Source organism: Trachypithecus francoisi, unplaced genomic scaffold (genome assembly GCF_009764315.1).
Source record: "Trachypithecus francoisi isolate TF-2019V2 unplaced genomic scaffold, Tfra_2.0 Lachesis_group17, whole genome shotgun sequence".
NCBI classification, from domain to species: Eukaryota; Metazoa; Chordata; class Mammalia; order Primates; family Cercopithecidae; genus Trachypithecus; species Trachypithecus francoisi.
In genome coordinates this window covers 8,819,787-8,845,524 of record NW_022681462.1, presented here as the reverse complement: position 1 = coordinate 8,845,524, position 25,738 = coordinate 8,819,787, and the positions used below count along the sequence as shown (strand labels likewise).

The 25,738-nt window shown below is 39.2% G+C and overlaps 1 long non-coding RNA gene across 1 annotated transcript in view; it reads right to left on the bottom strand.

Moving 5' to 3' along the window:
* Window positions 1-20,718, bottom strand: part of LOC117099675 — an 81,060-nt gene extending 60,342 nt beyond the window's left edge. Inside the window, exon 1 of the long non-coding RNA XR_004443944.1 lies at window positions 20,539-20,718. This is a non-coding gene — a long non-coding RNA (uncharacterized LOC117099675). The remainder of the gene's footprint in view (window positions 1-20,538) is intronic.
* Between the last annotated feature and the right edge of the window lie 5,020 nt (window positions 20,719-25,738).

Sequence of the window (25,738 nt, the reverse complement as noted above, 5' to 3'; positions counted from 1 at the left end):
ATGCTTTCTCCTGCTTTACAGCATGCATGTTACATCGAGCTAAACCTCGACTCAATCTTGCTGTCACATGCTCTAAAAAAGGAATCAGAAGTACTTTACTTAGGGCACTGGCTAGGAGACAGAAAAGAGTTTATTTTTTAATTTTTTGTTGTAAGCCTCTATGCCTATAAATTATTAAGCTATTTGTATGTTGCAGGCTGCCATGTATTCATCAAGACCTGTTTCCTTAACTTCCTGGACACACAGACTACATTTCCCAGTCTCTTTTGCAGGTGGATGGCCATGTGACTGAGTATTACCCAATGGAATGTGAGAGAAAGTGACAAAAGCATCTCTAGGCATAGCCCATAAAAATGTATCACATGATCTTTTACCCTCTCTCTTTCCCTGATCCCTGATCAAATACTAAGTTTCTAGCAAAAAGAATTGAAAGCCAGAAGGGATGATGGATCCATCAGAAGCAAAGAACCTGGGTCCTTGAAGAACTATTTTGAAGACCACTTGTTAACTAACAACATCTGCACAGGACTTTATGTGAATAAGAAAACAAACCAGTGAGAGTTTGGGGTTGTTACACTATCTAGCATTAATTACCCCAAATTATTATAATATGCATGAATTACTTTAATTTTACAAGTTATAATTCAAATATAAATCATTTAGTTGGTTTAAAATTTTTGTGGAAAGCATGTTGCTGTCTGGTTTCTGTTCCAGACTTACCATAATGCCACCCGAAATTTCTTTTGCAAATGTAAACTGACCCACGTTACTTTCAAACTCGAAGCACTTCACTGGCCACGCATTGCCCTTATTATAAGATTTTACAATTTATCATGATTCACATGGCCCTTCACAATTGCAAGAGAACCAAGTGCTTGAGGAATAAACTCAGGGGTGTGCTGTTGAAGAGAAAAGCTTCATCTCCCACTACAGAAAGGGAAGGACCCAGTTACCCCTTTTGATACTGCGTGTAGCTAGAGTGTAGACTCAAACAATCTAACATTCTTATTTAAGATTTTTAATCTTAAGGACATAAAGCGAAACAAAGAGAAAATTGAGAAACTATTCAGGGTGACAGTCATGAGAATGAAGCTGCAAGGGCACCAAATTTCCAGGACAGCAGTGGCGGTGACAAGTATAACCTAGACTGTTCCTGCAGCGGGGCCTTGGCTGTGCGGCCCTGCTACCACGCTTCCTTTAGAGCTTGCCTATTTATGAATTTTAATTTGGTTATTAAGATCCCATTGGTGCTGTGAGAATTTATAAATTCCATTTCTGCTCTAGTTAACCAATTTTAGAGTCTATTGCTTGCAAGCAAAACCTTTGAGTAATAGAATATCTTCCCCTCACCCTCAGGATAGCAAGCTCCATGGGGGCAGAAACCATGTCTGTTTTGTTCAACATTGTATCTCCATCTTCTTCCTGCTACACAGTGCCTGGTACACAGTAGAAACTGATTAGATATTTTTAAATGAATGCATGAATGAAAATACAGGCAGGCAATCAGGCAAATGTACACATCAGCATCAGCCCCCAAAGGGTGTACTATCATCACACCATTCTAAAATCAAGAGTTCATAAGGTAGGAGGTCAGAAAATTAGGGAAGGTAGGGTTGAAGTGGAAGGGAAATGGCACCTGGGTGATGAGAGTAAGGGACTGTGGGGATGCTTTGCTGGTTAAGGGTTGTATGGAAGGAAAGCCAACTCCAACTCTCTTGCCTCCTGCTGGATACTGGGAACAGTGCAATAACTACAGTTTTCATGTAACTACTAGCAAGTATATCTCCTTCCCAAGTTCTCCAGCAAGTGACTGCTTCCCAACCATGTGGAGTTTGGTATTGAGGAGTCAGAAAACATGGGTTCCCTCTTGAAAGGTGATTTCCCTTTTCCAACTCTCAGTATCCTGGCTCCACCTGCTTCAACTACCTGGCAGCTTGGCTTTTAGAATTGTATTAGTCCATTTTTACACTGCTGATAAATACCTGAGACTGGGAAAGAAAGTAGGTTTAATGAACTCAGTTCCATGTGGTTGGGGAGGCCTCACAATCATGGCAGAAGGCAAAGGCACTTCTCACATAGCAGTGGCAAGAGAGAATGAGAGAGAAGCGAAAGCGGAACCCCCTTTACAAAACCATCAGATCTCGTGAGATTTATTCACTATCACAAGAACAGTATGAGGAAAACCACCCCCGTGATTCAATTATCTCCCACCGGGTCCCTCCCACAGCACATGGGAATCATGGAAGTTGAATTCAAGATGAGATTTTGGTGGGGACACAGTGCCAAACCATATCAAGAATTCAACAAAATAATGCATTTCATAATGCTCTATAAATTGCTAAAGCATTACACAAATGTATAGCAAGATCTTTAAGTGCACAGTTCACCTTAGGAATGGCAACAAAAATCTCAAAAGAGCACCTCAATTACTCAAGAAAGCAGAATGTTTTTCTACAACGTGGGCTGCAAATCAGCTTAAATTGGAATGATACTTTTTCTTCCACAGGTAGAAATCACCTATTCTTGTTAGCGTGGCTATTCAAGAGTGGAAATAAGTTGTCTTATGGAGGTATCACTAAGGGAACGAGGGCTGGTTCAGAATCAATTAAGAAAGGAATGCAAATGAGATTTAGATGGTGGAAATTTTTGTGGAAATCCCAGAGAACCTTTGCATAGAGTGGGTGCAATGTGATATCATGGAGTCAACTTGAGACCTTCTGGAGAACTTCATTCCTGTTCATGTTACTCATTCCAGAACATGGCCCCTGAATTTTCTCATGAGGCATAATAACGACTGCAGACAGAAGCTATTTCTGATTAGAACTTCTCATAGAAGACAACAGGGACATTAGCCAGCATGGCAAATCCTTGTGATTCCTGCCACAGAAAGGTAAAGGAAGCACCGGGGTTGCCACCTTTGGGGATAGAGCAAGAGGCCAGCAGATATGTTGCAATTTCAATCTCTGGGAGGATTTTAAGGCCACCATTGCACATGCAAGCACATGAACCCTCCATCTGTGGCTTATGACTAAAGCTCATTTGTAGAGTCTACTAAAGTCTATCATTGAATATGAACCTAAATTTTGACTCCTTTCAAAATGTATAAGCCCCAAGGAGAACACATATTTTATATAGGGTGATATGAATGAAAATGCACAGGAGGATGACTAGGGAAATCTGAGTTCTAATTCAGGCTCAACCACCAAATTAACTTGTTTAAGTACCACAACCACTATAGGGGCAAAGAGGTAATACCTTTTCCTTACCCACCACAGCAGTCACAGCCAACACTCCTATAACAAAAGATGTGTCAGCAAGAGAAAAACATAACAAATGTATTTATCAATGTTTTATGTGAAACCAGGAGCCTTCAGAAACGCAGACGAAAAGACCCAGGGAAAACTGCATGTTTTTATGTTAAGTTTGAAAGAAAACATAAATAGTTGTAGAAAACATAATTGGTTAAAAGGGTATAATCTAATGGTAATAGACTAAGGCAGGAAAACCAGCAAGGCCTGTCTGCTCAGATTCTTTTTGGCTCCTCTGTGGTAGTACTCCTTCCCTCCAGGTATAGGGCAGGATACCTGTCACATGAGGGTCTGATGATCAACTTTCAGAGGAGGTAGGTCAGAGAGTGATCTTTCTAGGTTTTATGGTTTGCTCTGGGGGAGTAAGAGGAGTTGGAGACAGAAGAGCAGTAGAAGGTCAGAGAGACCTTCTTGCTTCAGAGGCTCTCCTGTCTCCTTCAGCTCAAAAATACTCAGCATGTCAAGGTATTATATTTTGGGGTATCATGTTCTGAACCCCGATCCCACCCTGGAAGTTATTTTCCTCATCTGTAGGATGAGTGTGTTTAAATAGAAGAGGCAGATTTCAAAGACATTCTAGCAGTAGATTTCTTTCCTTAAGTTAACCTTTAATTTGTGTTCAATATATAAAAACACATAAGAATGGAAGCACTGCTCTGCTTGGATCAGAGGGTACGGACTGGGTAAAAGGCTCTCTGTAGAACAAGTGTGGACAACATTAACCAAGCTAAGCTCATCACAGAGCTCCATGAACTTTTGCTATTTATGGAGTGAAAAGGGTCTAAAAGTCAATGAGACGATGGAGTAGGAGGAAAGTAAGAGAGGACAAAGAGCAAGTTGGGGAAGATATGTTTTGTCTCATTCACAATTGGGCCTAATGTTGGTCTGGCTGCCACTTAAGCAAATGGTGCTCTGGAATCCTGGGTGTTGATGTACAATAAATGGCAGCCTATTGGCAAGGATATAGTAGGTGAGGGTCCTGTTAACCAGTTATGGCTGGTCAGGCAATCTCATAAGAGATATGCATGAAGTTATCAGAGACTTGTAAATCTCCGTGGATCATGCACTTCCCACTTCAGCCCAACCTTCAGAACTTGCAGCAGGTGCCCACTGGTTGCAAATCAGTGGCTGGGCTAGTTGAGAGTCAGTCTCTCACACTCTGTGGTCTACAGGCAAAACAGGAAGTCAGGGCAAGACAGGGGGAACTGAGTTGGGTGTAGACAGCCAGAGAGCAGCCTCTTGCCATAATTCCCACATAACTCCTTCTCCTTCATGGCAGGCTCTCTCCCGCAAAAAGATGGACATTTTTATCAAACAAGAAATAAATGGGGGGGAAAAAGCCCCAAACCTCCCTTCCTAAAATTGATGGTAGGTTTGAGGACCCAGATTTAAAACTTATATCCCCAAGTTAAGCACATATCTGTCCAAACATGATGTTTCCATTCAAAAGTTTCAACCTGCTGGAGAAAGAAGTTCTTGCTTCAGAAACTCAAATGCACTGATTAAAAGTGAGTGCCACAAACACACACTCCAATATCATCAAGAGCGAGTCAGAACCCACACCAGAGTTAACAGGAAACTCGCTGGAAGACAGTCAGAGTCGCCACTGAAACAAAAGCCAGACTCTGAATGCCAGCTCAGCAGGCAGCTCTCGCCTTTTCAATGGGACTTGCTCTTTGATGTGTGTTTTTTAACCGCAACTTTCATGTGGTGATGGAAGAAGCTAAGAGCAAGGTGGTAGCATTATGTGAAGACCAATGCTTTCAAATGCCCTTTGCCCTTCAACAGCACCTGGCAGACAAAGAAGAACCACATAGATGGGAGAAGCCTACCTGTTTTTTAAAGAATATCTGTGCCAGCAGAATCCAAAAGGGTGAGAAGGAGCATGCTCTTCAATGGCAGAAAAAAATTTGGTGGGGCCACTTAGATAGATTTGGCTTAAAATAAAAGTTCATTTACAGTTTCATCTGGATCATAACCCAAATTAAAATTATTTGTATCCAATTAGCTTAAAAAAAAATATCCCTATATGTGGCAAGTCTTTAACACATTTATTTTCAGTAGTGAGAGAACTAAGCAGCAGATAGGACCTGCACCCTTCAGAGACGATACAAGTGTGTCTTGTTTTGCATAACACACACATTCCTGGAAAAGCTGAGTGGAAGTGAAACAATATTTTTACACATAATGTGTCTGCTATTTTAAAAGCATGTCACTGATAAAACCAACAATCTCTGTTTTTTGAGTGTAAACAGAGCTTTTTATACCTCTGGGTTTGCCTAATGAGGTTGATTTAACTTGAAAGATTTGAGCCCCTTGTTTGGGGCAGTCTTACAGCAGCACGTTCCTACAGGAAACCTTTAGAAGCTGTTCTGAGTCGGCTGACCCAAAAAAGGCCACAGAAGAGTCTGAAATGTATCTATATCACTGGGTAGCTACAGGCAACTAGGCTTCCATAGCTGCTACGCTGAACTACATATTACGTGATCTCTCAAAGAACTGGAATGAGGGCAGGCTGTTCTCAGAAACTGGAAGATAGGGAGAAGTATTACGGGTAGGGCACGTCCATGGTGTGGGAGGGGAGGTAATCCAGGTTCGTGTTTCCAGGTACCCCATGCGGCACTGAAAGTCAAGGTTTCAGAGGGTGGTAGCCAAGTGTGGTCAAACTGTCTGGCCTGAGGAAAGCACAGGCAGAGCCAAGAGCCTTTCCACACCCGCAGGGTCACCAACTGGAAACTGCCTATTCAGAACCTGGCTGGCAGGAAGGCTGACCAAGAAGCAGGAAGAAGATAAGGGAAGGAGAAGAAAAGGAAGAGCAGGAGAAGAGGTGGGAATAAAGAAGCAGGACTCTTTCATATACACTGGTAAAGGCTAGAGGGGCACGTGTGTGGCTGACGGCATGATTTTATTTAATTGGTTTAAAGGATTAGTTGTATGTAAAATCATTAACAAAGTCTAAGATGCTAGTATTTACCCATGTACCCTGCACCATACCTTATCTCTTGAGGCTTAATGGATGTATTTTCAGAACAAATAAAAGAAAGTAGCAAAGTGAGTCACCAAGAGGTGCTGTTTGAAAGTTTAAAAAATGTATTTATTTTCTCCATTTATTACAATTTTCATTAAGTCATTGCTGATGAATGCATGTTGTTGTTTTAAGAGATAATAGCAATGATAATAGCAACATGCTCCATGAGCCCCCATGATGGTATCAACCCCATTATATTAGAGCAGTTATCAGAACTCTCACTCTTGGAGAACAGAAAAAGGTGTTTCCTGCCCAGGCCCCCATCTATCCCCACAAGCTTCACTGGCCCCACAGGCAGAAATGACTAGATTTTCTCCATGCTGTCATTGCCTCAAACCCAGACACCAGCTGCTTTTACACCTGGAGTGCCCTTTCCCTCCCATCTGCCTCTGGGCAACTTTGACTTCACCTCTGCAATGCAGCTCAGTTTTCACCTTTCCTAGGCAGCCGTCTGTGATGGTTAATATTGAGTGCCAACTTGATTGGATTGAATGCTGCACAGTACTGTTCCTGGGTGTGTCTGTGAGGGTGCTGCCAAAAGAGATTAACATTTGAGTCAGTGGACTGGGAGAGGCAGACCCACCCTCAATCTGGGGGGGCGGGGGGGGGGCAATCTAATTGACTGCCAGTGCAGCTAGAATAAAGCACGCAGAAGAATGTGGAAAGACTAGACTTGCTGAGTCTTCTGGCCTCCATCTTTCTCCCGTGCTGGATGCTTCCTCTCCTCAAACATCAGACTCTAAGTTCTTCAGCTTTTGGACTCTTGGACTTAACACCAGTGATTTGCCAGGGGCTCTTGGGCCTTCAGGCACAGAGTAAAGGCTGCACAATGGGCTTCCCTACTTTTGAGGTTTGGGGACTGGCTTCCTGGCTCCTCAGCTTGCAGACAGCCTGTTGTGGATGTCACCATGTGATCATGTGAGTCAGAGATCTTACTAAAGTCTTCTTCTTCATATATTCATCTATCCTATTAGTTCTGTCCCTTTAGAGAACTCTGACTAATACGCCATCCTATCGTAGCATTCACCAGGTGGAATTGCAACTTTCTGTTTAGCTGTTCATGCCCAGCCAGCCTGTAAGCACTCTGAAGGCAGGAAGTGGACCTTGCTTCTGTAGTCCCAGTACCTGTCATAGTGCCAGGCACGTACTCACTTGCTATTCCTCAAAACACAGAACCACAGAGGAGCCAGCAGCATGCTCCTCCAGTACATCCCTGTGCTGCCCTGCAGAGGCACTTCCTGACCCAGGCTCACACTTTTTTATGCTCCAAAAGCATCTTGTCTAGCTGTATGGCAGGTTTTTCCATCTTTTTTCATATGTTTTATAGGCTATAATCTGAGAAAGGTAGCGCTAAGTGGTATAGAAAACTGGCCAATGCCCACATAAACAAAGTATCTGCATGAGCTTTAAGTAAAGCTACAAAAAAGTTGGAGAGTTAGTTTCTTGTGGTTTGAGTTAGGACAACAGGGGACAGCCTCACTTTATGTTGAGTACATACATGTGAAATATTTATTTTGTGTATTAGTTTGGGTTCTCTGAGATGCAGATGCCAGGATGGGATTAAATGTGTGAGAGATTTAACGAGGAAGTGCCTGTCAAGGCTGAAGGGGGAGAGCTGGAGAAGGCAGAGCGAGCCTTCAGACCATGCCATAAGTCTGACCTTGTGAAACAGAGGGAAAGAAGGAAGGCTGGATAGAAAGAATCTCCACTGCAACACAGATACAAGAAAGATCCAGTCAGGCCGATGGTGAGTCTCTCTATTCCCCCTCACCCCATTTCTGTCTCTGTCTCTTTCCTTGAATCTGTGTTTGAAATTTTAGATTGTTTATGACCTCAAGAAGTAGGCATTGTTATTATTAAAGCCACCATTAAGTACAGAAGCACTCTGTTTCAAAAGCCATCACAAAGGAAATAAATATCTCATTCTGCCATAAGACTCAATCTTGAGTCTTAACAGGATCTCAAAATGGGTTGAGTGAGAAATAAAAGCCACTAACATTCATTGAGTAGTTATAGGTGTCACGTTGTGTCCTAAGTTCTCCACATGACTGAACTCACTCGTTCCTCACAATAATTCTGTCAGATAGGTACTAAACTGCCGCCATTTAAAGATAAAAAACTGAAGCCTAGATTGTTTAAATTACTTGTTCATCATCACAAAACTAGTGACTAGCAGAAGACCATTCAAAATCAGCCCACACTCATAACTACCACATTTGATAGTAACCCAAGTAACCCAGCCTGGTATATGGCAAAGGCACCTATGCAACACAATTTCTGTTCCTCCTTCCATACTTCGGAGTTGTTGTTGGGAAGTAGATTTCTCAGCTTCCCACCTCAACTCCTGTGTGGTTTTATGACTCATGTTTGCCAACAGAGTGTGAAAGAAAGTGATTGTGCCACTTCTGGGCCAGGGCCTCAAGAAGACAGTGCAGATTCCCCATGGGAACTTCCCTTTCTGTCACCTGAAGCCACTGATGTGCTGTGACCTTGGAAACCACATGTTGCTGATGGCAGAGCTTCTGTCAGTTGGGGTCTTTGAATGTCTTCGTGGAACAGGAATGCCCTCTACTGACTTGAAACCAATTTGGCCCCTCTGTTTTACTGGGTTTAAGTCAATATAATTGGGGGAATCTCTGTGTTAGAGCAGTTACCCTTCTGGCCTAAGAAGGTAGAAAGATATCTTGCTACAAGAGTGTGAAGTAATTGGCTTAAGGTCACAGGAAATAGTAATGGTAGAAGTAGGAAAAAAATGTACAACTAGCTGATGGGGAAGCTCTTGTTCTTGGCATTGCACTGAGAAGGGGCAGTTGGCGTGAGGGAGAGAACCAGGAGAGTCTCAGAAGGCGTGGAAGAAACCCACTCCATCTCATTGCAGTCTCTGAGGAGCTAGTCTACAAAGCGAGACCCAGAAGACTTAGTCTCAACACTCAATTCAAGTGTTGATGAGGAGAATGTGCCCATCACACTGAAGGAGACCCCAGGTACCACTGTGACATGCAAGGCTCAGAAAGTTGGCCTAAAATAGGAAAGCCCCAGAACCATTCTATGGGCATGACAGATTGTCAGAGCCTGTCTAAGCAGGAGGAGAGTCTTCCACAACAGGAAGAAAAATAGGAGCCAAATAAAAACCCCATCCAACTACGCATTTGTGGCTGGCATGAGGAAAACCCCATAGTTTGATGTGTATAAGGACATACAGAGACTCAACAATGCACCATAGGGTCCCCAAACTTATTTCAAAACCAAACAGTGAACCTACCAGGAAAAACTGGATATTCTCTCTGTTTAATTACCATCCTCTGGCTAAAGGGCACTAAAATGCAGAGACTGTTTTGTTAGCTGAAAGTAGTCAATGCATTGTTAACAACAGATATTTAAAATACTGGGCATCTCTGAACACAAATTTCCTTTGGGCCTCTATGGTTTCCATCCATGGTCTTAAGGAAGCTCCCCCTGATGTATGTAGAATGAGCCCTAAGCCCTGTGAAACAACTAGGCCTTTCTGTGCTAAGGGTTCAAGGTTACAAACCTGTCCCTATTGTGGACCCTATCCAAACACAGCATCTTCATGGAACCCCAGGGTAAGGGAAGTACAATACAATATGTTTTTTCCAGGAGACAAAGGGTGCAAACTCTCCAAAAGTACCCTGCCTACTGAGTGTACATCGTGCATTCTAAAAACACATAAGTGCTCTTCTGCTTTCACGAAGAAGGTAAAAGCAAGAAAGTGGATTAAATGGACAAACAACAGCCTACTTCATATTTGGATATTATATTGTCTTCAGTGAAGTGTTTCTAATGTTCTTGAGACTTACAAATAATAAAAAGGGTATCCCCTCCATTGAAATCCAAGTAAATACACCGTAATTGGTTTAGAGTGCCTTTAATACTAGTGTTCTCACGTTTTAAAACTCTTTATTCCAAGTTTCAATAACATGTTCTTGAAAGATAGACTCTCTAAGTATTTCTTTGTCCTTAGGAAGACACTCAAATCACTTTTCTAAACTGATGGTCTGGCATCCTTCCAAAACTGATTTAGAAGTTATGGCTCACACCCCATGTCTGAATCTTCTAACCTTGGCACATTCCTAAGTCCTATGAATAGGGTTGGCAGTTGGGAAGGCTGGCTATAAAAAGAGAGAGAGCTGCATGTATCTAGCTCTGTTTAGCAAATTTTGCTTTCATGAAAATCCTAGAGAGTCAAGAAGACATTGCCAAGATACCTACAAGAACTCAGTAACCTGTTGGACTATTCCATATGCCATATCACACTCAAAATCACTTAAATTTGTCTAGTGTTTTGTAGTTTGCAAAACATTTTCATATTTATTACCTCATTTGATCAATATAATGGTCTTGTGAAAATATACAGGGTAAATATTATCCCCACTTGAAAGATAAAGATACTGAGGCACAGGGGGAGTCACGCTGAACAGTACACAGCTGATTAATGACTGATCTGGGCAAAACACTTGGTCTCCAGCCAGTGAGTTTGATTATCCTTCCACTGTACCACTCTGCCTCCTCAGAAGCCTTTAGCTCCAGTTCATCAGTTTCCAATCTGCTTCTAATGATGGCTAGACTGTTCATAGTGCTGGTCATACCAGGCCAAAGAGAAGAAATTTGTTACTGTGAGAAATGCCACCTCCAAGTAGAATTTAAGTCAGTATTGGCAGAGCTATCAGTAGAGAAAAAAGCCCCTTTATCCACAGTATCTTAGAACTCCAGTGCAAGCGCTCATCATTTTCACTAATGTGCAATTTCTCTCAAAGCCCTTTGGAGTTAGGAACTTGCTTTGCCTACTGTGAGAAAGGCATTCACCAAGCTAAATTGGGCCCTCAGGCATGCACCCAGCTTTATCAGAAGCCAATACTGTTTAGATGGAGTCCTTCCATGCACATCTCCCAGGACGGTTTTAGACAGCCTATGAGTATACTTTATTTCCTTTAAAACAAGTAACCTAGAAAATGAAATAACATATATTAGATTAAGCTCTGTCCCATTTGGCTAATTCACAAGTTAATGGAAGGTCTCTTTCGGTCACTGATATTGGCAGAGACACATTTAGTAAACTCTCGTGGGAACCTCACACAGGTACCGTAGCAGCTCTTACCCATAAATTAAGAATGGCATTTAAAGGCAGCTTTTTCCTCTCTAGGAGGGTGCCATTCAGGTTTCTTTTGACAAAAGCCTGCTCACCAAACTTCCCAAACAATACAAAGAATGAGTGGGGTGGGAGGGGAAGCAAGAGAGAGAGAAAAAGAGAGAACGAGAGGGAAAGAGAGAGATAGAGACCTTATAAATGGATATGACACAGGGTGGAAAGAGAAGAATGAGCCAGATAGCTAACAAATATACTGAGGGGGCCACTATGCATGAAATTTATGGGCAACTAACAATTAATTTTACCTCTTTGAACCATGTTCAAAGAGGGTGTAGCACTAGCCTGCTTATATTGAGGATTTAATGCAGAATGCTGATTTATAATTGTTCTGTGAAATGATTACTTTGAAAATAGTGTAAGCGATACAAAATGAAGCATGGCTGTTTCTTCACTTTAACCCCAGTTCCCAAATTCCAGTAAAAATATCCAGAATCAAATCATTTCCTGAAAACACACTCTATCTAATTGGTTCTGTGATCATCTATTTTGTCAGAGTTGATGAAGGTACTCCACCTGCCTGCCACTTTTCCAGGAGTGAGTCCTCTTCTAATGAAGGAAAAAAAAAATGCAATGACCTCCTCACCTCTTTCCAAATGCATCCTGAGCCTACCTACCATGATGGCAAGACTCTTCATATTATAAACAGTTTAGTTATTTTATTTTATATTTCTATAATTATATATAAGTGGAAGAGGTCGGTAGATTTTTAAATCTTATTATATTACTATCTTTCTTGTTTTTTTGGTATCACAGTGATGCTAACATCATAAAATGAATTCGGCAGTTTTCAATATTTGTCTATATTTAGGAATAATTTAAAATTAATCGGTCTTTGAAGATCCCAGGATTTGCTTTGTTTTAGAGGTAATATTTTTAACACTTTAACCACTTTTGAGATCTTATTTAAAAGTTACCTAACTTTGTCATTGGATACCACGTCAGTTATTTCTTTCCAATTATTGTCAGATAATTTTGTCAATTTATATTTTTCTAAAATATTTTCATTTCACTGAGGTTTCAAACATACTGGAACATAAGGACACAATTATCTTATAATTTTTATTATCCTTGAATCTACTCTAAAACTCATGCTCCCATTTCTAATTTTGTTTTTGGTATCTCCTCCCTTTATTGTTATTGGCATGGTTTCATCAATTAATAAAATAACTGATAAAATAAATAAGTTAATAACATTATTATATATTACACATACCACATATTATAAACACAAATATATAATATATAATTTATATGATAAATATATGATTAAAGTGAAATTTAAAATAAAATAGATTTTCCTTATACCCAGAGATTGATTCATCACTTTTACTATCTTTACATTTCTCATTTCTGTTTCTATCTTTAGTACTTTCTTCCTGGTTATTTTATGTTTATTTACATTTTGAGAGTTTTACTTTTAATTCATTTGTAGTTATCCTTTCTTTATTTCCTGAAAGAAATAAAATATTTAAGGCTATTACTTCACCTCTGAATATAGCATTGGCTGAGTCTCATAGTTTTGATATGTAGCATTCTTATGTTTACTGCTTATTATGTATTATTTATTGCACACATTTTATTATATATTGTTTGTTGTATCCATTATTCCTCATGCCCTTTGAACAATACATTAGCTAAAGTACTCTGAAAAGATGCAATAATCTCTTTAAAATACTGTATAATAACCAGTATAATAAAATACTATATAATACTATATAAAATACTGTAAAATAACTTGATTTATTCATAAGAACTTTAGTTACAACTAAGAGGGCACTTTTCATTATTAACTATTACATATTAGCATCTAAGTTTTTAGTCAGGTAGTTTTCAGCTCTGCCTAAATATACATTGGTGCATATTCTACTTTGATTTCCTGAAGTCAGGGATCAAGTCCTGAAGTACAGAAATTAAGACATTGAAAACTTCAAAGGGTTAGGCACAGTGGCTCACACCTGTAATCCTAGCACTTTGGGAGGCTGAGGCAGGAGGATCACATGAGCTTGAGAGCTCAAGACCAGCCTGGACGGCTGAGCGAGACCCCTCTATCTCTCCAAAAAATTTTAAAAATTAGCTGGGTGTGATGGCATGTTCCTGTGGTCCCAGCTACTCAGGATGCTAAGGCAGGAGGATTTCTTGAGCCCAGAAGGTTGAGGTTGCAGTGAGCTAAGATCATGTCATTGCACCCCAGCCTGGGCAACAGAGTAAGACCTTGTCTCAAAAAATTAACAAACAAACAAACAAAACCCTCAAAGAGAATGTTAGATGTTAAAACTACCAATGGAAACAAAAAATAATGTATCAAATGTATCAATACTTTTCACATATTTTTCAATAAAGTTATCTTCAATAGAAGTTCTATGGAGAAGAGCAACAGAAAAAAAGATAAAGGAACCATGAAATGAAGGTCTCTGTTTCCTGTGGCCAATTATGCAAAATGATAGATATTGTTTCAAAATAGGTTGTTAAAAAACAGGTGCATTCCTATGCTTTTTTTTTTTAATTTTCCACCTTCCTTCCTCCCTTCTTTCACTTCCTTTCTTCCTTTTCCTTCATCTCTCCATCCCTTATGCCCTCCTTCAATAGTGCTCACAAACCACTCTTTAGTGACCAGAGCTGACACTACTTTATTGGGCTTGGGGTCTGATTTATGTAAAAGAATCAGCAGTGCCGACCTCTTACTCACAATCTGCTACTATTCTAGTCAGAAATTGTCTCTGTTATTCCATGGGTAGAATGGAATTTCTCTTTTTCTCCACATAAATTCCCTATCTTCACAGCACGGTCACAATCCAACTGGAAAGCAGGTTATCTTCTTTCCATCTCTCTTTGAGCTGATTGTTATAAAATACGAAAAATTAGTACAAAACATTTAAACTGCTTTAGAAACCTTGAAAGAAATATTAAACAATTAGTTAAAAATAATTGCTTAATTGCAACGTGTCAGGGAATCAAATGGCACTAGGCACAAAAGTAACTGCTTAGGAATAGAACGCCTGTGAAAGCCAAGCAGAGGCTGGGTAGAAAGTGGGAAGCAGATGGCATGGCCACTTCAGCCATGCACCTGTAACATGTTCAGAGCCTCTTAGGGCAGGCCACGGAGGAGAGTAACGATTTTACAAATGGAGACTATGAACATTAGACAGAGAAAATGGCTTTCCCAAAAGTCAGAGCCCTGATTCATGTCCAGGTCTTCAGTTCCCCAAACAGCCCTACCACATCACAGTTGCACCCTCCTGCCTTCTAAGGCTCTGCTCCAACAGAAAAGATCAAATCACCATCCCTTCATGCAGATGCACTTCTCTGCCTGTAGACTTTTGGACCGATGAACTGCTCTCTCCTTACTTTGTTCTGTGTGTCTAAATTCCACACATTCTTCAGGGAGGAGGAAGAGTCTCACCTCTGCCACCAGTCTTTCCCTAGAACTTCATTCTTTTATATTCTTCCCTCATTGTGCCTGGGGCACTCAACTAGCAAGGAACCGCAAATGCGGATTTGACTTATGATTGACTGTAAGCTGGTTCAGGGCAGGAGCTGTAGGTTCCTTGCAGAGCGTAGGACCAGTGTGTCAATGGAGTGGTATACCACAAATCTCAGATGATTTTAATTCTTGAAGAGGAACTTGTGAGAAGAAAAGAGAATATCAAAAGTCAGAGAAACCAAGAAGCCACTGAGCTCCACTAACTACACTCTGTCAACTGAGACAGCCTATCAGGTAGGAATGCTGAGGAAAATGTTCAGGGGCAAATATTCTAAGACACTATCTTACGAATTCACTGTCAATAAGCCATTCTCTCTGTAAAACTCTAACACTTACACTTGCATCTTTATCCCACACAAATATATTGCCTAATGTCAACAAAACTTTCCCTAAATGATTATTCCTAAGCAATTAGTAGCTTCCTATTAACTGGTTGGATTTTGAGAATTTAGTCTGGAAATTTTATTAGGATCTGAAATTTTCTTTTGGGTGATTTTTTTTCCACCATGCTCTGAATTTTCCAATTTTACGTAGCTATTTAAATCAATATTTCAATGCTTATGTAATATTTAAGGATTGCATCATTCTTCTACTTTTTCCCATAAAACAGTAGCTCTCTATCATACTTTTAAAGTATCTACAATACATACTAGTTGTATGGGGTATCCAACTTATTTCCTTTCTTACCGAATACAAGAAGAAAGTTTTCACCAATTTTCTAAAAACTGCAATTGCCACATAGCCATGACTAAATATGCCACAAATTTACACAACACTTAGAGAGCCTGTCCTATGTCTGCCTTCCCAATCTGCCCCAACCCTTATTTTCCTGTTATGTGAAACACATTTGTTTTGAAGAACTTCCGACATCTCTCTAGTTTGTATTGTCCTTCTTCCATGTGTGTGTATTGTTCACAGGCAGGGAATCTAATTCCCTAGGAAGCATATTATCTGAAACTTACAATCTGTATATGCCACAATGCTTAATTTTTTTCTAAATTTCCTCCCATCCTCTTTGTCAATACTTATTTTTAAAAGACATTATTGCCTTCCAGCTGTCCAGATTTTCTTCTCATTTTTCTCTTAAAAACTGACTTAAAGCAGGAAGTCAATATCTCAGCCATCATTAATTTCACACCCTTCCCTTATTTATTCAGTAGTCTTTTTCTCTTGAGGATCACTTTTTTTCCCTGATACATTTATAAAAGACCTCCTTACTCCATTTAACCTCTTTTACTAGCAATATCTTATTGCCCACTTTTGCACTTCTTATCTTTTCCTTAGTAACTTTAAGTTCTTGTGTCTATTTTTATATAGTTCTTGTCATATAGTCTCCACTCTCACGGCAATTGTCCTGTTACACACGGATCTTGAGGAGCCACTGCGGACAACAGACTGTCTTTTCACTAGATTCCTAGAGGGAGAAGGGCCCTGCAGTCCCTGTGTTCTGCCCAGTTCTCTCACTTTGACAGTGCAATGGAGGCTTTTACACTTCAATTATATTGCTTTAGTCTACTTCATACCTATCTACAATTGCAAATCTTAATACTCCCCTTGCATCATCCATATTAGATTTCCTTCCAATCTCATGTCTTCCAGTGAGGAATAATACTTTGTAGTGTCGTTATCAATGATCACATTTCTAAATAGGCTGCGGGCGGGATGGACCTGATTTACTCTATTAGGCCCAGGTCATTTGCATACTGTTAAGTGATTTTCATGCTGGCAGATCCTAGAACCAGGTTTCAGAGACTTCCCACATTTCTCTCTTAATCACAAGGTGTAGCTTATTTTCACTCCCTATGAAATTATCCTTTATTTTCCTCTCTCGCACCATTCTCTCCCACTGGAAATAATACATACTAACAAAAGCATATCATTGCAAGATAGTCTCTACCTTCTGAGCTAATGTTCTCTTTAGCATAATTCATCATCCTCTCTGATTTTTCGGAGCTGGTGACAATGGTGACACCCCTAATATCTGAACGATGTCCTTCATAAATATTTTGCTGAGTGATTGATAGCTCCTCTAGTTATTTTTCTCACACCTCTTCCCCTCAGCATATAACAGATGGGATTCCATCATCAGAAGCAGATGTTGTGGAAAGAGTATCAGGGGCCCAGAAGCCCTAATTCTAGCCCCAGTTCTTCTATTAACTACCTCCACTGCCTCCACAAAACACTTAACCTCTCTGGGCCTCCATTTCCATGTCTGTAAATTGAAGTTGAAAACTCTTCTTCATGGGGTACGAAGGTGATCGGAAAAGATATATACAGAAAGTGTTTCCTACTATAAAGTAGTTTGATACTTGAATTTTTGATATCTGTTTGCCAAATTGTGCTAACTTTTTATAATCGAATTAAAAATGCATTATTTCTGTTTTACCCTTATCCCTTATTAGCTTTTCATAACAATAAGCAAACACACTTTTAGGAAGGTCAGTTACAATGCGAGAAATTCCTAATGGTGAATTTTTGGTTGCTAAACAAAAGGATCATTTTAACCACTCCCACCTCAGTCTCAAACCATGTCTCATTAGCAACCACATTCTCTCCGTTTATTTATGTAAGTTAGGAGAGGCCCTGCAGGGAGAAGCAGAGCTCTTGTTTGATTGTTGACTGGGCTTCATTCATTGAAGTAAGGTGTCGGGGCTGCCTGTGGATCTGGAAAGCATTTTGGAAGTAAGAAGCAGACAAATGTAAATCTTTTAAACCCCTATGATAAGCAAACTCTCCTCAGTTCAACATATAAATATAAACACTAAATCAAATCAGATGCTTATACATTTTTTAATCCTATCATAAAACATTTTGTTTTGACAGCTTGGTAATGTAAAGTAGAAACACCGACAGCCAAAAGAATCAGCTTCTTTGCCTGCCTACTACCTGAAAGTCTAGTCTTTCCTGTATATAAATAGGAAAAAAAAATGTATGTTTATGTAAGGGGAAACACTGATTTACTAGAACTGATTGCTTCATAGTCTAATTACTTTTCAACTGGCTGTTCCAAATTAAGATGTCATTGATGGCTTTTGGTGATATATTTCATTTTAAGCAAATTTATTCTATAATAGAGAACATCATAATGGGAAGCAGAGTTCCTACTCTTCCCTCCTCTTTGTAGCCTGATATCTTGACAAGTAAATTAAATTTAGCAGTTAAAATGCTTCCATTAGTAATTTTATTAAGTTAATTAAAGAATCTCTCTTTCTGAATTTTAACTACCTTCCTTTCAGAACCATGTTGATTTCTTTTTTCTTTTTTTAATTTCATGTATTTAGGGGCTGTGATATATTCTAGGACCAATCAACAACTCTATCAGTATTGTATTCCTGTGGCCGAGATGCTACCAAGCAAATCAAGGAAAGAGCAGAAATAGCCTAAAAGTCTTTGAAAGAGATGCTCTTAAAAAAATAAAAATAAATAAAAAAAAGAGGAAAAAGAGGGTGGAGGAAAAAAAGGAAAAGGAAAATATACTTTTGAGAATATCTACCTTTTTTTGTAAATGGCAGAACTACTGACTAGTGTTGCCATACCTACAGAATAAATTATAAGTAGTTCAAGTAGGTTCAGTGATAGATGGAAAGAGAAAAAAACCCAACCCTTTTTCTTATTCAGTAATACAAGTATGCAAGTAGTACTGAGCAAGATACTGAAATTGGCAAAGCTCATGTTAAATGAAATCTTGGGCCGTCTCCAGGGAGTGGCGTTTTAAAATAACCTGAATATTTGTAAGAGACTTAGGGTGAAAACGAGTTGTCTCGTGGCCCGTTGCCTGTTTCTTGTGGGAGGTGTTCCTAAACTCAGGAATTATGGAAAGTATTTTTAGAGCTGGAAGGGAGCAGAGAGGAAGTTTTACCTTATCCTTTCATTTTAAAGATGAGGAAACTGAGGGCCAGGGATTAACATTACTGCCACCACCAATAATAATACTAGCAGCTGTAACCATGGTGGCTAATATTTGTTGAGCTTAGTACTGTGAAGTGTTGCATACAACATTTCATTAAAAAAAAAAAAAAAACCCGCAAGGGAGATTCTTCTAATGTCCCAACTGTATAGATACAGGAAACAATTCCTGAAGAAGGTTAAATAACCTTGGCAAAATCTGTGACTCCCTAGTCCCACATCCCTAATTAAGTGCACATCATTAATTTAGATGAATGACTTGGGGTCCTGCAACTACTTAGTGATTCTTCCCAGGCTAAAGCTGAGGGCAGCTCCTTCTTAGCTCTGTTCTTTATAAAACTAGGCCATATGAAGAGAACTGGAAAACCAGTGGTCAAGCAGAAGCTTGGGCTTTGAGAAGACACTATGATTTCTTTTAAAAAGAATCCCATTGCCAGAGTACCCAGTGAGATAGTTGCTTTGTGGGTGAAACCTTATCAAAGGCTGCACCCATGTGTTCAGACCTGAAGTGACATTTCATTGAAAATTGGGGGATTCTATCCTTTACTCATTCATTGAAGAAATAAAGGAAAGCCAAAAATACAGTCCATGGCAATTACTATTAATACCTCCCATCATCTCTCATTTTCTAATACCCTGCTTTTCTGAATAGCTCACTCTGTGAGCTCACACGCTCACTGTTCAAACTCCATCATCTCTCCCCAAATCATTCCCACCATCTCCTAGAATTCTTATACCACATCCTTACTCACTGGAGTCTCTCCACACTTACACCTCAGTTATCAGTCACCCCACCCCCATTCTGCCTTTTTATTCTGGAGGATTGAATGCCTTTCATTGCTATATTCCAAACTCACTGCTTTCCTCATGAGGGTAGGTCACCATGGCTTTTGTTCCTTCTGTTCTTTCCCAATTCTTCAGATTCTGCTTCATACAAGTCCCAGAATGAATCTGGCAACTCATAGGCCCTTCCAGGCAGGACAGAAAAGATTAAGCCAGAAATTATTTAATAGGCCAGAAGAGAGAAACAACTGAGACCGAGGTATTAACTGCATGTGTAAATATATATATATATATGTATACATTGTATGTGTGTATGTGTATGTATAAACACACACACATGCACATATTCATTTTTCCGTCTTTTTATACTGAAAAAGGCTAAGATGGCAAGTACCTAATCCAGATGATCTTTTTATATTCTGGGAAGCCCAATCCACTTTCTTTATATTTTGTCTTCAAATATCAAGGTAAAAAGGATTTAAAAGGTTTACTGCCTTTTGCTCCTTATTTGATCCTTTGTAATCAGGAGGTAGGTTTTCAAGATGGTGCACCTGAATTTCTGAAGCACAATAAATTATCAAATGTTCCCATGGATGCTTTTTGTGGAGGATGTTTCTTTTACTAAGCAAGCCCACTCCTCCAAAATAGTGTTTGTAGAAAGACTCTAGCATTCTGCAATATTTTTATAATTGATAGCTAGACAGATAGGCCCAGGATAGCCTGGATCATTCAGCTTTTTTTGCTGATTATATAAAACATCCTCCATTCTCTGACCTTTACCTGAGAAAGAATGCTACTTTAAGGCCATATGAATATTTTCTATATATCTGGCCATAAAGAAGAGATGTTTTCATACAAAATTTACCTTTTACTTGCTTCATATCCTGCCATTCACATTGCAGCTACTCTTGGGTGAAGATCTTTTTCAATTATTTTGGGAAGCTTATTGTTTTTTAATGTAGAGTTCAAGTCCTATAGTGAAATCTGTTTCATATTTGTAATCAGTTTTCAGCTCCTGGACGAAGCCCAAATTGGTAAGTCCCTGTAAGTGAAAAAGAAAAAAAAAAAACAGAATGTAGTTATGCAACCTGAGTTTATAGACGATGAGAGAAGATAACTCAAAGAAGGACTGGCAAAAATAAACATTATGTCCTCTTCTTCCATCCCAGACATTCTGGCTCAGACTTCAACCTGGAGAGTGATCAATTAAATGTATAGAACCACAAAAGAGCCATCTGGATCCTGAAACTGTGTAGCAAAATCTCTATTATTTGTCACGTAAAAGGAAGAATATGTGATTTTGAAATAAAACACCAAAGAAAGATGTACTGAGTTTGATGCAGGAGTAGATGTAGCTGGCCACAGTTGTTAAAGGTTTGATCAGCTTCTTCTTACTTGTCCTTCACCCTGGAGGTTTCTGAAGAGGCCTGAATATCTGGCTTAAAGTGAGTGATGCTACTTGAAATGAAAAGCAAGGAGACTGCAAATCACTCTTCTGCACAGGCTTGGAATAAGCTATGGCACGGCTGATGGACAGATTCAGGTATTTAAGTGAGTGTGATTTCCAAGCAACAATTTCTAAACCCTACACTGTTGTTGACCTCCATCACGCAATTGGACATGTTTATGAAGGCACACGTGGTAGAAAGAAATGCACCTGGAAGAATACTGACGTCATTTTTCAGTAGCAGAGCAATATTACTGCAAAATGAAGCCACATCACTCCAATCAGCAGTGGAGTCCAGTCTCACACACTTCCTCTGCTTAACAGTCTGAGTCCACTCTAGAAAAGGACCTTTCCATTTCAGGAAAGTGGCTCTGGGTTTCGTTAGAAGAAAGCTAATGAGGTAGGTAATCCAATGTGTATGCTCAGGTAAAGTCAACACCTATGAAAAGACTTGAATAAATGGCACCAGCCTATACTTTTGTCTTTTCCATTTTTTCCTTTCTTTTTTCTTTTCTTTCTTTCTTTCTTTCTTTTTTTTTTTTTTAGGCATAGATGTAAGGAAGATGAAAGAACCCTAAAACAATTTTTTTTCTCTCTAATATAATTGGACAGAAAGCAAAAGCACAGTACCCAATCAGTCAGCAGTCATTTAAACCAAACATATCTAACTGTACATTTAAAAATATGATGTACAATTTTCTGTTAATTAAATTGCTAAAAGTTTTCTGTAAAGGTTAAAATCTTCTCTTGCACACTGATGGTACGTAATCTGCTCAGACTTCGTGCTCAAAAGAATTAATTATTTATTTATTTATTTATTTATTTATTTATTTATTTATTTTGAGACAGACTCTTGCTCTATTGCCCAGGCTGGAGTGCGGTGGCACAATCTTGGCTCACTGCAACCTCTGCCTCCTGGGTTCAAGCAGTTCTCCTGCCTCAGCCTCCCCCATAGCTGGAATTACAGACATGTGCCACCACCCCCTACTAGTTTTTGTATTTTTAGTAGAGATGGGATTTTGCCATGTTGGCCAGGCAGGTCTCAAACTCCTAACCTCAATTGATCCACACACCTCGTCTTCCCAAAGCGCTGGGATTACAGGCATGAGCCACTGTGCCCAGTCAAAAGCAAAATTTTTTGATGTCTAGGAGGCATCTCTAAAAAGTTTATTGTAAACTAAATCAAATGTTTTCATTGAACTTCTTCTTGAACTTTTTAGAGAGGAAATCAAAATCCTACTGATAATGAAAGACTATTTTTCATGATCACTAAAGCAACTGCTGTCTCTGATGCGATCCCACCTTCTCTCTAATGCCCATCAGATGTATTATTGGGGAATTGGCTTCATTTAGTCCTAAGGTTATATTCTGTGATATATTTCACACACACACACACACACACACACACACACACACACACATATGGTTCTACTTAGTCTACTCGAGTCTATTTCCATTTGAACCACTGGTAAAGAAACAGTGTTGATAATAGCCATTAGTTAGAGCAAAGAAATCTACAATCATCTCCATTCCAACTGCTGGTAACTTAGTGGTAAAATTTTTCACATAGTGATTTACATACATATCTTCTGACTATAAGAAACTCCAAGGCAGACACCATCTTATTCATCTTTAAATCACTACAGCAACTGCCATAATATTTGGCATATTGGTCTTAAATTATAAAAATAATTGAATGAATGAATAAATAAGGGAATTAATATTTAAATGTGGACACTGATTATTTGTACTAGAGTCATACCACACCGAGAACTGTCTGGAAGAGTTTTCAGAGAGAGACAGAGAAACATTGGCTGACTATTCTTGGAGAACACGTTGACTGTTTGTTGGATAAAGACAGTTCACCAGGAAAGCAGATTTTGACCCTTCAAGAACTTGAATGTGATGATGAGTTTATGACAGTTCTAAAAGCCAACATATGGTCGGTGGCCAGATTGTGGTTCTGGACTCAGAGGCTTCCATTTGGAAGGCAGACAAGCATTTGAATTATGGGTCTAATGAAAGTGTCAATAGCAATCCTGTTACTGGAGGAGCTGTAAAACCCTGCTTAATGAACTAGGCAGGGACACAAAAACACAATGGTTTAAAATGTACTGTATGAGAAAATGATAATTAGTCCAGATTTCATGTACAAGATAAAATGCATAGGGATGATATTACCACTGAGCAGTATTATAGCCCTTCAGGGGACTGTTTTGTTAACAGGGTTTGGCTCAGCTTTTTCTCTCCTCCTCGTATGAATGGAGATGCACTACACAACCATGAGCTGCGAGTTAGGGAAAGAATGTCAGATGGTAAAATTCCTATCATAGATGCTGACAAACATCTAAAATTCAAGACAATAAGAGGGTTCTAGCCTCATTAAGGCTTCACTCTTCTTTGGGAGGCTTTAGGCAATAGGGGGTGATAAGCCAAATAGTTTCTCAAAGAAAAGGAATGGGGGTTAAAGAGAAGGTGATTCTCTAATCTTGCAGTCTACTTTACTAGACCACAAAACGTCAAGTGGTGGGCAAGAGCCACTCACTTCCATGCTGTATTCAGAAGCTATTGAGGTTGCTCTGAGCACAGAAGAGAGCAGTAACCTTGGAGTCAGGGGGCTGAGGTTCTAATCTTAGCTCTACATTAACTCTGAGTCTGAACTTTCTCATTTCTTAAAGGAGGACAGAGGTGAAGGTGGATTGGAATGGCGCTTCAAAATATTTAAGGAGTGTAAAAATCACCTGGGTATTTTGTGAAGATACAGATTTTGATTCAATTGGTCTAGGGCGGGCCTGAGATTCTGCATTCCAAACAAGCTCCTATGTTATGCCAATGCTGCAGGCTCATAAACCACAATTTGGGGAACAAGTGACTAGCTGGTATCTCCCAATTTGAAAATTCCATGAAACTACCAACGTTAATAATAATCCGTTTCCTATCTGTTACTACAAGTGGGAAGAGACAAACAATTACTGAATTTTTGGTATGATCAAGGCAAACTCGTTTTAGCTTTGTTTTTGTCTTGTAAATCTAAGGAAGCTGCTTTATCATAGTTAGAAACTATGAATGCTCTGACCTTTACAAAAACAAATTTGTCAGGAATTTTTGGTGGTAGACTGTTAATACTGTTAGACTAGCTAAATATTGCTTTTGGATCAATGTGTTTTATGACTAAATGGATTGCATGTGCAAACTTAAAATGGGGTAAACTATGGCGACTATGAGTTAAAGTCGTGGATCTACATCTATTAATAATAAAATAAAGACAAAGAGGCTCAAATGATGTGATGTAAGGCATAGTTACTTGTATACAACAATATGTTAATGTAAGCATAATAGCTATAGGATGACATGAGTTGGGTACGGCTCATACCATGCACAAACAGTATCCTAGGTGTTCAGCCTGTTGAAAGTAACTTTGAATGCTGTAATCCACTGGGTTCTCCCCATAGATATTTTCTTCCCTTGCCCAAGTTTAATTTTTAAGATAGCATATGGGGAATGGGGAAAGGAAGAATACTGTATGAATCCATGGCATAAAAAATTATTTCACAGATCTGCAGACAGGGATTTTAGAAGTTAATAGAAATTTTCTTCACTGTGTCAAGTACAATACTTGACACATAATAGGAACTCAATTAATGTCTGTTAAGAAAAATGATCTGAAAACAATAAACAATTGACTAAACTTCAAGAATGAAATTAAATGAAAATTCACAAAATCTTCAATAGTTTAACGGGCCATAAGTTTGGGGGACAAAAACTGGGGACATGTGTCCTTGGTTTTAAAAAAGGAGAGGTCTTCCTCTCCCTCCACTCCCTAAAAAGAAAGCTTTACCTAGAAAAGAATCAGCAAATTAATCTCAGAACAAGAATTTAATGAGCTCATATAATATGTTTTATGCTTCATATAACCTGCCTCTTTTACCCCCTTCAACAACCCTATAAAGTAATTATTATTATTATCATCCCCAGGTGCCTCAGATGCCACAACTAGTAAATGGCATCACTTTCATTCTAGTTTATCTGACTTAGAAGTCAGCCCTCTGCAGATAGCTTCTAATACAGTCAGGGCAGGGAGGAGAAGGGGACTAAATATTTTTAAAAGAAGGGAAAGGGAATATATTTTTGAAAGTGCTAAATTATTGAGACTATGAATTGTACAGAAATTAAGAGAGGAAACTCACTGTGGACTTCAGTCAAAGTTGGTTTTACAGAGAAAAGCTGGAAGTGGGCCCAGTGTTCATTCATTCATTACATACTCATCTGGTCCACGTGGGAAGAAATTTGGACAGACGGTAAGGTGAGAAGATAAAATGTTCTGAAGAAGGAAAATGATAGTGTTTGATTTTGAGAATAAAAGGGTCAGAAGGACTCTCCAGTGTGGACCAGGAGAAAGCAACATACGAAAAACCAATTTTTCATTTTCAGTATGTATCAGGCGCCCAAAATATATACTGCCAATGGGGTGGGGAAAGGGGAGCATGTGTTGCTAAAATAATCTAAAGGCAAGTCCTGAATAAGCTAAAACCTAGTCAAACAAAAGCCTATTTGTAAATAACTACACTTAATTTTTCAGGTCATGATTGCCTCTCTCTCTGCAAAGTGGTTAATGACA